The 15,142-nt window shown below is 32.2% G+C and overlaps 1 long non-coding RNA gene across 1 annotated transcript; it reads left to right on the forward strand.

Moving 5' to 3' along the window:
* The first annotated feature begins 2,004 nt into the window (after positions 1 to 2,004).
* LOC107628488 (uncharacterized) lies at positions 2,005 to 2,261 on the forward strand. Its single transcript, XR_001617814.3, has 3 exons — positions 2,005 to 2,022; positions 2,107 to 2,158; positions 2,232 to 2,261. It is a non-coding gene; the product is annotated as an uncharacterized LOC107628488 (long non-coding RNA).
* The last annotated feature ends 12,881 nt before the right edge of the window (positions 2,262 to 15,142 follow it).

Below are 15,142 nucleotides of genomic sequence, written 5' to 3' on the forward strand. Positions count from 1 at the left end.
TACGGATACTGTCGACAATAGTCCGTTGAGGGGCCTGTTAGACAAAATATCAGACGGACGATGGTGGATCTAAATATGGCTCCTGAAGGTAATCAAGAAGGGTCTAATGTTGAAGTCAGCAATGCTGAGTTGGATGACGGCCTTGAAAGTCACGAGGGTTTCGCTGTTAAGGATCCGATTATGGATCAATATGAAGTTAACCCCGACGATGGAGATGATGCCGAAGAAGAACCAGCCGAAATTCATGATGATGGTGAAGAGGAAGAAGAGATGAACTATTATGGTGACACACAAATTGCTCTGACACAGCCCGCTATTTTGCAACTGTATGACCGCCCGAACCACTTCTCTAGGTTAAACTTCGATGCAATAACGTCCGATTGCTCCTTTACACAGGAAGGCCCTGAAGAGGATCTAAGGAATGAGTTCGAGGTTAGACAACATTTTCGGAACAAGAAAGAAGTCATGTTGCCTAGAGTTCGTCCGGATGTGCGGCAAACTCTATATATATATTGTAGAGTTCGTCGAGAAATGTGGCAAATTCTGTATAATTCATACAGTTCGCCAGGAGATACGGTGAATTTGCCCTAATTACAAAAAAAATGTGTATTTTGACAAATAAAGTTCAAAACCGAATTTGGTGAAAATAAATATTTTTATAATTTATTATGAAAAAAATTCTTTATTTATATTATCGCATAGGTTTAACAATTTTTTTAAACCTAACCTACCACGGCGATCTATTATCTATAAGCATGTGCAAGCTATTTCTAGTTTGTGGGGTTTTATTGTTTGTTTCTGGGTTATTGAAGGAGTTAGTAGATTAAGTGATTGAGAGAGGTACGGTTGTACTGATATGGATAATATATTGATATTTAGAGTTTGTTTGGGTAAACTTCTAAAAAAAAATCTTTTTTTGAGTTATTTTTTTCAATGTTCTGAAAATCGGTTCGAATCGACCGATCGAACCGTGAACCAGATCCAAAAACGATTCTGTCAATCAGTAAAACCGCAAAATCTGAAAATCGGAATTGAACCGATGAACCGGCCGGTAACCGGTCGGTCAAACCGAACCGTGACCCGGCCGGTTTTTTGGCTGTCAACAAAACGCTGCCGTTTTCCAAGGTTCTGAAACCCCAAAGGGCTAAATCAATTACCAAATCCCTAATTCCCTTCTCAGTTCTCATTCATCGAGCTTCACTAAAAAGCCCTTGAGCTCTTGTCGGAAGAGCAAATGACTAGCACAACTGACCCGACCCCTTAGCCTCTTAGGGTGAATAGAATACCTTCATTCTTGAATGGCATTCTGCTTCAATGTCGGCGAAGACGCTCTTTGCATTGAATAGGTTGTTCTGAGCCTTTTTTTCAGTGAAGCTGCTTCAGAGGTGAGAACGCCTCAGTGCCTCACTCTCACACGGGTCGAGCCATCGCCGTCGAGCCACCGCCGTCGAGAACTGAGAACGCCTCACTCTCACACGGGTCTAGCCACCGCCGTCGAGTCACCGCCGTCGAGCCACCGCAGCAGCCGTCAAGAACTGAGAACGCCTCACTCTCACCGTCGTCCCTTTGCTGTCTCCCACTCTCCCTATTGCATGTTCAATTGAAGCCTTGAAGGTGCCTTCGAGCTTCCAGAGTTCCAGGTAATATTTTTTTTTAGTTATGGTTGTTTGATTCCTGATGAGTTTGATTGAGTATTTCTTTGAATCTTTGATTTTGTGAAGCTCTGTGACAGTCACATGATGAACACCGAAACTCTAAACTTTGAAACTCTGTCTCCCTATTTTATTTTTCTTTGAACTGTGTAGTGTGAAACTCTGTGAACTTTGGTTAATAATTGTTGTTTACTGATTACTGAAACTGAACTGATTGATTGTTGAAGGCTTGAAGCTGATTGCTTGAAGGGTGAAGCATGATTAATTGTTGATAGATTTTTTTTTCTTGTCTCTGTTTCCAGGAAATCATTCAACCTGATGGCCCAATGATTGGAAATGGCTCCTTTAAACTGTCATTCTTATTTCCAGGGTATGAATGAGTTTCTATTCCTTCATAACTACCTACATTTGTATGTTTTCTTTTGTTGTCATGTTGATTTTTGTTTATTGATAGTATAAAAGAAGGATTTTATCTGGGTCCACCACCGAAAGATAAGCTTCCCAAGGTATATTCTCTTTCGTTAAACTTTTGGATATTGCCGCTGATAATATATAATCATGTGTGTAATATTTGTGCAGAATTCTACACAAGGTTCTGTATTGTTAGGGGCAATTTCGTATGGAAAACTGTCATTTTCAGAGGGGGAGAATAAAAATCCAGAAAAGCATCATGCATCATATCAACTAATAATACACAAGGTTCTGTATTGTTAGTGATTAAATGTTTGTTCTAAACCCTGCTGCTGCTATTTTTTAATTTATGAGTATGCTATTTTTGAATTTTTGTTGTTAGATTTATTGATTTCAGAGTTCAGGGTGATTCATGAAATTGAGAATTGGATTGTTGGTACTTCTCTATATGTATACTTGTTCTATGTCTTGGTGTTGAGTCTCACAAATATTCTCAATTACTTACAGCTATGATTTCCTTCTTGAATGAGATTTTATTTTTCCAAAAGAAATCATAGAAGATTAGAGTTGTGGATTTTTTAATTGAGTGATGAGTGTAAAGTTGAATTTGATGATGACAAAAGTGCTTGGAAACATATATTTTAAGAGTGTTTTAAAAATTTTTTTGAGTTTATAAATTGATAAGATCATATAGTTTTGGTGTAGTCACCAAAAAAAAATATAGTTTTGGTGTGTTTATTTATATTTTATTTATTATTTTATTATAAAACGGTTTTTCGATTCAACCACGGTCGAACCGGTTGAACCTATAAATCAGTGAACCAGTAGTTAGAGCGGTTCGATGACCGGTTCGGTTTTCAGAACCTTGATTTTTTTTAAAAGATCTTATGAAAAAGTAAAAATAATTTTATGTTTGGATATTTCATGCAAAAAGATTTTTTTATCTATCAATTATGTTTGGGTATAACAATATAAAAGTACTCTTTTGTTTATTTATTACATGAAAAATATCTTTTTTTAAGAGAAAAAGATCTTTTAAAAAAAGATGTAAATTATAGCTTCTCAAAATAATATTTTTTTTATTTTTCTAGTGTTTTTATTTTTACTACTAGAAATTTGCTAAACACGTTAAAAAATAAAAAAAGATATTTTTTTATTAAAAAAATTTTTTTTTTATCAAAATAATAGTGTCCAAACAAGCACTTAGTTGTTACATACTCACATTATATGTTAAAATTAGATTTTTATCCATAATTTCATGCTTACTTAATTTTTGGTAATTTTTTTTAATTAATATAAACTTAACTAATTAGGAATAATTAATTCCATCCATCTAACAATCAATTGGATAATAACTATTTAATTTACAAGATATTCTACTAATAATAATATAAATTATTTCTAATTATATTATACCCAACAATTGAATATAATTATTAGAGTGAATGCACGGAAGTAATTGATTATCACAATTTTCTGTTTTCCATAATAGTTATAGTTATGGGTAATTCTATATGTTTATTAAAAATCAACTATTAAATCAGTTATTTATATAAAATATATATTAAAAATAAGTTAAATAATATATATATATATATATTTATATTTTTTATGGCCACAAGAGTAATGTTATTGGTAATTAATATTTGACTTGCCAATAAAAAAATAACATGTGACAGTCTCTGTTAAATGTTAACATTGAAAGGAATCAATAGAGCGTTAATAAAGTTTAGCAATAAAATAAGTGCAATAACTTGTACTTGTTTATTGTGGTGGTAACTTCGTTATTTTGTGATCCAATAACTTGGATGTCTTGGCAACGCGAAATAAATTTGAGAAAAATGAAAAATTAAAAAAAAAAGGAGAGCAAAAATTTTTTATTATCCGTAAGTCCTTTGTAAATTAGATATTGATTCATTAGAGAAAAAATAACTAAATTTCAAAAAATAAAGGTTAGATTAAGGAGTTGTTTTTAATTTTTTTTATTAAATAAAACGTGTTGCACTCTTTATCAATTAAGTAAAGTTTAATTTTTTATTTATTATAATTTATATCAATTACTCATATTTAGAATTTAGGATTTTATAATTTATAATTTAGAAGACAATAAAAATCAACTTAGATAATATTTATTAACTATCGCTAGAATAATTATATAATTTTAAATATAATAGATATATAATTATAAATATTACATGTATAAAATTATAATTACTATATTATATAAAATAATTTTAGATATCTTAGATATCTATTATATATTACTAATTTTACAACCAATTATACCACATATCACTCTTTTATTGCAATTAAAATCAAATATTTTTCACTAAAATTAAATAGTTATCTCCTCCTCTTTCTACCTTTTTCTATTTCTCACATTCTTTCATCCACTCTATTTCTTTTATATATCATTATCAATAACTAATTATGAATTTAACAATCAAAATATGCAACATAACATTCTCTAATTATAATTAAATTAAAATTAAAATTAAAATATTAAAATTAAAATTGTAATATAACAATATTATATTACTAATTTAACAACCAAAATGTGTCACATAACATTCTATCATTAAAATTGAGATGAAATATTTTTTTTAAAATTAATAAACTCCATTCCTCCATCATCTTATCTACCTCTCTCCTCTTTTCTGTTTCTCTCTATCCTTCCCATTTTATGTATAACTTATAGTTTATATTTATATTACTAATTTGACAAAATAAAATATGTCACGAGATATTTTTTATTATAATTAAAATAATTTTTTTTCAAAAGTTAAGAAATTCTATCTCTCTTTTTTCTTTGTTTTTCTCTTTCTTTTCTCTCTCATTTTCTATCTTTCTCTATTTTTTTGTTCTATACAAAATAAAATAACTGTGTTTCAAATAAAATAAAAAAATTATAAAAAATACATTAAAGTTATAACTAAATATAATTGAAAAATAAATCCGTACTATTATTCACAGAAACAATATATTATTATTATATGCATACTTTTTAGCTTTGTTATTTAGTTTTAAATTTTTATCGATTATCTTTTTAATCTATATTTTTACTTTTTTTTCTTCAAATTTTTATTACATATAATTTGAAGAGAATACTAAAATTTAATTATTTTAAAAAAATAATTTTAACATAATTTTATTATTATCAATATAAATTTTTTTATATTAAAAAAAATTGTGAATTAAACTAAGTTTTATTTTTTTCTTTAATAAATATATCATAAAATTTAAAAATTTAAACTCAGTCCCAGTTGTGTCGTCCAATTCATTGTCTGACCCGGTGCTCCATCTCCCTATCCACTGACCCGAATAGTCAGACAAACCTTCTGAACAAAACCATATCACCAAGAACCAATTAGCTTGGATTCTTCAGTTCATGCGTGGATTGATGGTTTCACTCATTTTATTATTTATTTTTGAAATAATTTATTAAAGGGTAAAGTATATTTTTAGTCCTTAAAATTTGACAAAAATTTTAAAAATATTCTCTAAATTTTATTTTTGTTTTAATTTTGTCCCAAAAATTTTCAATTTGCATCAAATATATACCTGACGACTAATTTTTAAAAAAATTTAAGATCAATTCAACAACAATTTCATAAGAACAACCCTTAACTCAAGCAAATCAAGCATAATTTTTATGTATTATTGTTAGATTGATCTTAAATTTTCTAAAAATTTAGCCGTCGATGGTATATTTGATGCAAATCGAAAACTTTTGAAACAAAATTGAACTTAGAAATATTTTTAAAACTTTTGTCAAACTTCAGGAACAAAAAATATACTTTACCCTCTATTAAAAATAAGAAGTATGATCACTAACGGTTAGCTCTCTGTCATCTTCTTGCAATCTCCACGATAGTTTTTTATTGATTCCCCACTTTTTTTCTTTTTGCGGTGGATCACAAACAAAGCAATGTGAATACCCAATGCCTGCTGTAATGAGCCATAGATGATGCACTAACATCTATTTTCTCTTTATTTTTCTAACAGAAAAGATTTATTTTTCCCAAATCACCTTTTAAAATGTTTACCCTTACTATTAGCTTTTTTACCATATTTAATACAAAATAACTCAAAGTTAAAGTTCCTTTAAAAAGTGTCTATAATTAATTGACAAACTCTTTGTAGGCACATATATATATGTGGCTACGTTTCTGGTGACCGTATTTTTGGTGACTACTCGTGATTATGCATTGATCGGACAATAAAAATATTGACAAGTGAAAAGTGTATATAGAGTGCTAAATTGGGTTTAGAAATTAAACATGATAAATTCTTTTTTATTTATCCCATAAATATTATTGGAAATAGATGGTGTGAGGAGTATGAATGTCTTTAGTATCTTCTCTGATAATAGCGGCTGGAACAACAGCCTACAAACAATAAGGGAAGAGAATCGATGGAGGAGTGGGGAGGAGGGCATCACGGAGGAAGTAGATCTATGGAGCAGCAGTAATGACGTTTGGCCAAAGAGAAGGGGGTTCCAGCAGGAGATGGCGGTGGAGCTCTAAGAACAACCTCATCTAGGCTACACTAGGCAACGAGCAGACTTGAAATCTATGGCAGCAGAGAAACATGGCGGTCAAGGATCATGCTCCAAGTAGTGGCGGATGAAATCGACAGAGAAGTGTAAAGGCGATCGCCGCAGAGGTGACCAGGAGATTTCCGTCGCAACAGTGGCTCCCTTCAAAAGGCTTGACAAAGGTTATAGATACGCCGGAGCTCCATGCGCAACCTCAGGGTATCCTCACCAAGTATGGTGTAGCGCCTAGGAATCGTTCAAGGAAGAAGAAGAACCGGGTCGGCATTTTGGGCTACTGGAGATGTTGTTTCGGGTTGCTGAGTTGGGTTCTATCAAAAACTTATTTACGTGTGTTATCTAATTGACCGTGATTAACAATTTCAAAACAAAAGTCAATAGAGCTCCATATGTCCACGTGTCAGTCACGGATTGGTTCAATAAAATTAGTCATTGTAGCCACCAAACATTTATTACAACACACCTCTATATATATATATATAGGAAAGTTCTATGGTGGCTTAGAAAGTAGTGGCTAAGAATGGCCAAGAGTTGACTAGCCTATCAAAAGAGGACAAGTGATGATACAATGAATTGAAGGTGAATCTACAACAGTCTAGCAAGTCTACCATGCTCCATATGCTTCTAAATTTTCCAAAATGCTTCCTAAGTGGTTCAAACCCTTACCCTAAGGGTTACAAGAAAGATAATTTACCACTAAACTAAGATGCTTCTTATTACTGTATATACAAATTATAATATATATATAACAATATTTTATTTTACTTATATTCAACTTATTTTAATTTTAAAGTCACCCATTTTAAAATTAATTATATTTTATTTAACTATAAATTTTATTAAATATATACAAATTAAAAAGATAAACAAAAAATTTTATTAATCACAATTCATTTTTTTTCTTTTATAATTATATGATATCTATATTTTATATTTTAATATATATTTTATATTAATAAATGATTTTAGTATATACTTAATATAATTGTTTAAAATAATATAATTTTAATTTTTCTTTTTATAAATTAGAATTCGAATTTTTTATTTCAATAAAATTTTTATGCTTTTGAAAGTGCATCTTCTAAAACATATTTCTCCACTATATAATCTCCTGATTGGTTGTGTATTTTAACACACACAAAAAAGAGAATGACTAACTTTGTATTGAAAAGGATGATCATCCAAGAGCCCTTCCAATATTATATTGTGTTTCGTGGAAGAGTCCTAATTTAAAAATGATTTTTTATTTATTAGAATTAAATTATAAATTTTTTTAAATAGATTATTTTTTTTCACAAAAGATAGCTAATTTTAGTAAATGAAGAAGAAGTTTTGTTTCACAAATTTATAATCATTTATATTGGACCAGTATTAGGAAAAGAAAAAATAGAAACTATAATAATTTATTAAAGTTTGTCCACTTACTTGCAAGGTCCAAACATAAAAAATATTTTTTGGGCAACGTAATTACAAGTCCACCTTGCATTACAAGAACACAAAGAACAAAATTTAAAGACTCAAAGAACTCAAGAACATGAAAAGTACCAAACTTAAAATTTTTAGAAAACCAAATTTTTTTTTTCGAAAATCAAAAGAAATCCACATCAGCTTAATGGACATCAGAACTGAACCGATGTAAGGTTATTGGGTCATTGGTTCAATCAGTGAGTCACTGGTCGAACCGAAACAATTATATAAAATTTAATTATTTTTTATTATAAGTACTTTTATTTTATTTTTATAAAAATAATTATCATTTTCAAATTTTAATACTTTATTAATTAGTTTATATTTATTGTATTATTATATTATTATAGGTGAAAACTCATGTACAGTTGTTTTCATGTGAAGTTGATATTTAAGAACCGTTAGATAATTTGACAAATTTGACTACATATCATCTAAAATTTTTCAACTATTAATTTCATATGAAAACAATTGCATATGAGTCTTTACCTATTATTATATACTACAAGTATTTATTAAAAAAATAATATTAATAGATATCATATAATTATAAAAGAAAAAAATAAATTATGATTAATAAAATTTTTTGTTTATCTTTTTAATTTGTATATATTTAATAAAATTTATAGTTAAATAAAATATAATTAATTTTAAAATGGGTGACTTTAAAATTAAAATAAATTGAATATAATAAAATAAAATATTATTATTATATATATATATATATATATATATATATATATATTATAATTTGTATATATACTAATAAGAAGCATCTTAGTCTAGTGGTAAATTTGAAAGCATATAGAGCATGGTAGACTTGTAGAAAGTTAGATTGTTGTAGATTCACCTTCAATCCATTGTATCATCACTTGTCCTCTTTTGATAGGCTAGTCAACTCTTAGCCATTCTTAGCCACTACTTTCTATGCCACCATAGAACTTCCCATATATATATATATATATATATATATATATATATATATATATGATCGTTTTAATTTGTGAGATCGATTTTTTAAATATTTTTTTCTTTAGTGATTGGAGGTTTTTAAAAAATTTATTTGGAGAGGAAGGTGCAATAAAGAATAAAAATCATTGATTTGGGTCACGGGAGGAATGAAAGAAAAAGTTTGAGAGAAATGAACTCTTTCAATTTTTTTTAATTGTTTGGTAAAGTATGTTCTCTCATTTTAGCTTTTTTAAGTAAAATTAAAAAAAATAAATAGTTATATTTTATAAAATAATTAAAAAATTGAGAGAATTCAATCCCAAATTTGAGTTGGTAATTTTTTTTTTACAGTATAAATAGGTAGCTTTCATTTGAATTGGTAAGAGTCATTTTAGCCAATTCATGAGCTATTCTATTAGTATTTTTTTTTATATGAGAGAACTCTACTGATCTTAAATTAGTTGATAAATTAAAACAATCAACAATGAAGGACCAAAATAATTATTTTGGCTCTTGTTAGATCTGAGACTTTGGATGATTTCTATATTATCATTCTCCACAATAACATAAAAAAAGTAACATTGTTGGGCTTTTTCTAAACCCATTAAACAAGCCAATGCCTCAACTTCTTGGAAATTAAAGGATAAGTCCCCTTTCCACGTGCTAGCCATTAAGATGGCACCAAAATCATCTCTTGCCACTACTCCTATGCCAACTAATCCATTATCTAAAGTAGATGCATCCACATTTATTTTGATAGAATTGGTAGGTGGACAAACCCATCTTTCAGAGCTGTTGGAGCCAGGAGGTGGAGATTGGAGCTCGGAGCTTGGCATCGGTGATTCTCAAAGCAAAAAGGAACTCCTCATGCTTTTTTCTTGCTCGGTCAACTGCTTCCAAAAAAAATTCTTCTTTATTCTTGAAAACGAGATGGTTATGACTTGTCCAAAGATATAGAAGACAGTTGCACAGCAAACCTTGATCTTAGGGATTAAGAGATTTTAGCAAAAATTCAATCTACTCTGGTGCTTTCATAGATGAATTTGCAGTAATTCGAATTGCCAAAGAGGAGTGAAACAAAAATCTTCGAGCAAATTCGCAATTCTTGAAGATGTGAGTTTCAGTTTCTTCATTCTTCCAACAACGAGGGCAGAGAGCAATACAATTGACATCTCTATTTTGCAGGTTCAATTTTGTTGGCAGCGATTTATTAAGGATTTTCCAAGCACAGTGAATTGCGCGGGGGTGGGCTTTTGCTTTCCAAAGTTGTTTCCACCGAGGCTCTTCTGGGTTTGGTGATAGCCCACTTTTGTTCCGGAGTTGTTTTTGTTTTATGATCTTGTGGTACGCATTCTTGACTCTGTACTCTTCATTCCTTGAAAATTTCTAATAATATTGGTCTTGTTGGGCTGTTATTGGTGGTGGAATTCTTATGATTTGTTGGGTTTCGAACTCCATGTACATGTTCCTGATTTTCATAATATTCCATCTATTTCCTTCATCATTGATTAACTCTCTAACAGTTGCATTCTCATCTAAGCTGTTAATTGGGCTTCATATTTTGTGATTGTTTTGTTCTGATAATCATGGTACCCCTCAAATCTTTACTCCATTTCCTATCTTCCAAAGTCCCTCAATTCAAGAACTTCCTTTGCATTCAAAATACTTCTCCATGTGTAGTTTGGTGCATAGTCTGTTGATGCTTCTAGAAAACTGGTTCTAGGAAAATGCCTTACTTTTAGGACTCTTGCTGCTAGGGATTCAGGTATTGTCATTATGATTAATCTCCACCCTTGTTTTGCCAAAATCACTGAATTAAAGGCCTCAAATTTTCAGAATCCTAGTCCACCTTCTGGTTTACGTGAACAAAGTTTATCCCAATTGATCCAATGTATCTTCCTTTCGCCATTCCTACTCCCTTAGTAAAATTTTCTTATCATGACATCTAGATGTTGGCAAAGTCCTTTAGGTATTTGAAAGCATCCCATGATATAAGTAGGAATTGATTGTACAATCACTTTTATCAGTGTCTCCTTCCCTACTCTTGAGAGATATTTCTCCTTCCATCTCTTGAGCTTCTTCCAAACTCTCTCTTGGAGAAAATTAAAAAAAAATTTGGATCTTCCCACGAAAGTGGGCAAGCCCAAGTACTTTAAGTGTTGTTCCACCGCCTTTATCCCTAACCAGTCTTGGATAAGATTTTGTCTGATAGTAGGCACATTTCGGCTGAAGAAAATTTTTGACTTATCCAAATTGATTCTTTGGCCTGAAGTTGTCTGGTATTGGATGAGAACTTCCTTAATATCTTGTATGTCTTAGTCTGATGCTCTGGAGAACAAGATATTATCATCTGCAAAAAATAGGTGATTTATGTAACACCATAATATTCAAATCCTTATACTCAAGTCATAAGTCAATGATAATAAGGTGGTACGACTCTCGAGGGAGATTTTTAATATGTAATTATAAGTAAAATTGAAAGGGTATTAATCGAGAAGCCTGAAAAGAGTAAAAATAAAATCGCAAAGTCGTATCACTCACGTATCAACAACTAAAAGATAAAGCGTGAAGTCAAAAGCGATACACAAAAAAGGCATTGAGGAGAATAAGAGAAGGACAATATATAGATATATAACATAAGTAAATAGTCACTAGTCGCGACCCGCGAAGTTTAGGCCGGCTAAGGTACAGTATAAAAGCAGTTTGACAACCATATCTCCTAATCTCTCCCAAATGATACACAAGGGCCTCTATAGGCAAGTTTTCAAAAGGAGTAAATACATAGCATGAGTTCTTTAAAAACAAAAGCGGAGAGAATCTAAACAAAAGTAAATAAGAGAATCTTAGATGTCTTCGCCGTCTTTCTGACAAACCACAGCTCACTGCTGAGCACCTGGACCTGCATCTGAAAGACAAGAGATACATACGGAATGAGAACCCCCGACCCATGGGTTCCCAGTACGGTAAAAGTACTAAATAAATACAATGCATTGTAATAAAAACTCACTAAGCATCCTAAACTTCTTTTTTTCTGAATATTCAACCTATGTTCTCGCTAATCCATGAATAGGCAACTGTCATAAGGGAATGCTAAATCTGATTCATATTCCTCATGCTTTCCCACTTTCCAACTCTTCGATGATTCACAATCAGAATTATAAATAAAACCATCCACAACTATTCTGTCTCAGCAATTCTATATCATTACCTCATATCCTCACCTGGAGTAAGTGAAATCACTTAAATGCGTCTACCCAGAGAGCTCAAATTATCTCATTTTCTACCTGGAGTAAGTAAAATCACTTTACTACGTCTACCCAAGGAGCTCAATTACCTCATTCAATACTCATCATCATTATTCAATTATATCATCAACTCATCTCGTCAAGAATAGCCCTCAATGTCAACCAACATCAGCATGAGGGACCCTTCAGTTGTACAAACACAAGCAATACAAGCAAGTAATACACAATAAGGTACAAGTAGAATAAGTAGCACATAATCAGGTAACATAGCATATATGATATAGCAATCCAAAATAAATAGTCAAACCCAAACAATTCAAATATATGCAAATGATGTATGCCTACCCTATGGCTGATGATATCATCTGTCGATTACATAGCCAACCCGACATGTCCTGGTAGCTAACCACTGGACAGTCTCTGCGAGCGCGCATTTCCAAGCTCAAAATCATAATCAATCAAAATAAAATATCATGGGGGAGAGCTCATCCGGAAAGGTCTAAGTGTCCGGCCACATCTTACGACGCAGGGTCAACAGAATCTCATATCTCAACCTGGAGCAAGTGGAGCCGACCCACTGCATCTACCCAAGGAAATCCGGGACTCAGATAGTTTCAATCTCAAACCATACTCGTCTGGGAGCAAGTGGGGGCTAACAACTGCATCTACCCCAGGAGTCTCAAAACCAAACCCGGAGCAAGTGAAATCAATGCCACTGCATCTACCTAGGCAGGTATATCTCACCACGTCCTGGAGCAAGTAGAATCACTCCACTGCATCTACCCAGGCGGGTGTATCTCACCTCATCCCGGAACAAGCGGAATCACTCCATTGCATCTACCCAAGAAGATATATCTCACCACGTTCCGGAACAAGTGGAATCATTTCACTGCATCTACCCAGTTGGGTGTATCTCACCTCATCCCGGAGCAAGCGAAATCACTCCACTGCATCTACCCAGGCAGGTATATCTCACCACGTTCCGGAGCAAGTTGAATGACTCCATTGCATCTACCCAGGCAGGTATATCTCAATCAGGATCATATTTAATATCAATCTCTTAATCGTTATCATTCACAATGACAATCTCATAATCATCATCATCCTCTTTATTAGTCTCATAATCATCATCATTCTCATTACCAATCTCATCATCATCATCACTCTCGCTAACAATCTCATAATCATCATCATTTTCACGATTCATCGTTAATTCTCCCCTTACTTCATCCTCAAGTTATCACCTTTCCTAGTTTCTTATCATTACTAGGCATACTATTCTGATTCAGGACTAAAAGAATGAAACTAGGGGATTAGAGGTTTAAAATTTGGTTTTAAAAACATAAAACTCATATTTGCTGAAAATATCGCGTGGAAAGCGGAAAAAGGGAGTGACGCGTGAAAATCAGAGAGAGGAAGTGACGCGTGCGCGTCAGTCACGCGTACGTGTGGAGGCGTTTTGTGCTCCACGCACAAATCCGGCACAATACCATCGTAACTCTCTGGTTTTTCTACCACGCAGCAGCATCAACACAGTGACGCGTACGCGTCGGCCATGCATATGCGTGGGCGTACGTTTTCTTAAACATTTTACTAAGTCTGAAAAAGCTGCAGAATTTTATTTTTAAACCTCAAACTTCCGCCACACATAACTTCTTCTACAAAATTCCTTTTTCAACCATTTCTGAACCGTTAGAAAGATCATTGAATGAACTTCCATAAAAATTTAATTTTGAAGAATTCCTAACTCTGAGGACTGAATTACGGACCGCTGAAAGTTGGTCAAAAATAAGTTTTTTATCCAAAAACAGAAATCACCAATTTTTCCAATGTTCACAAGCCAAATTCATTTCCACTCATCCAAAAGACCACAACCCAACCATATTCACGTATTTACACTCAACTAAAACCAAACTTACCTCATCTACACAATTCAATTTAATTTCATCACCTTCCACTCTTAAATTCCTAATTTCTTATTATTCCACATTCATCCCATTTATCCACACACTCAATATTCAATATGCATTCAATCTTATATGACATCACACAATACATACATCACTTACCTTCCTTACCTCTTTCCAGCCTCCGGCCCAAGATTCACGGCCTCCGGCCCAAATTCACAATTTAAATGCATATTCCACAAACCAATATTCATTATCCAATTCATCAAATTCTCAACACACCAAACATACAAATTCACACAATTCTCAATCCAATCATTAATTTACATTACATATCAACTATACATATTAGTACCAGTCATTTACACAATCCAAACTTAATCCTAGGGACATCTAGCCTAAGAATTCTCATCACACCACACGGTACTTAAATGAAACTTAAACTGTACCTCTTGGAGCCAAACCAATTGAGCTTCTTCTTTGGAAGTCTCCACCAACCTTAGCTCCAAGCCTTACTAAAGCTCCATAAGCAAAACCAACCTCCTAATTGTGCACCAAAATCAACCAATACTCTAACATAACCAATTTCACACTTACAATCAACCTAGGGTTCATGAAAATAATAAATCACAAGGGTTGGAGGATTTCTTACCTTGACCTACTGAAGTTTGTGATGAATATCACCCATGGCTCATACTAGAGCACTCCTAAATAACCAAAATCATAAAATTACTCAACACCCATAACCAAACTCGAATTTAAGAGAGAAAATAAAAACTGGGTAGAGGACAGTAGAATACTCACCATAAAACTTAGATATAATTGTATAGAATGAGAAGAGCGACGCGTGGTCGTAAATGGCTCGTCAATTGGAGTTCCGGATCAAAAGTTATGGTGATTTAAAATTTGATGGAGTTAGGAGTTTCCCTCTTCTTCCTCTCTTCTCCAGAGTTG

The sequence above is a fragment of the Arachis ipaensis genome, chromosome B2 (assembly GCF_059453495.1).
Source record: "Arachis ipaensis isolate K30076 ecotype BB chromosome B2, ASM5945349v1, whole genome shotgun sequence".
Taxonomy (NCBI): Eukaryota; Viridiplantae; Streptophyta; class Magnoliopsida; order Fabales; family Fabaceae; genus Arachis; species Arachis ipaensis.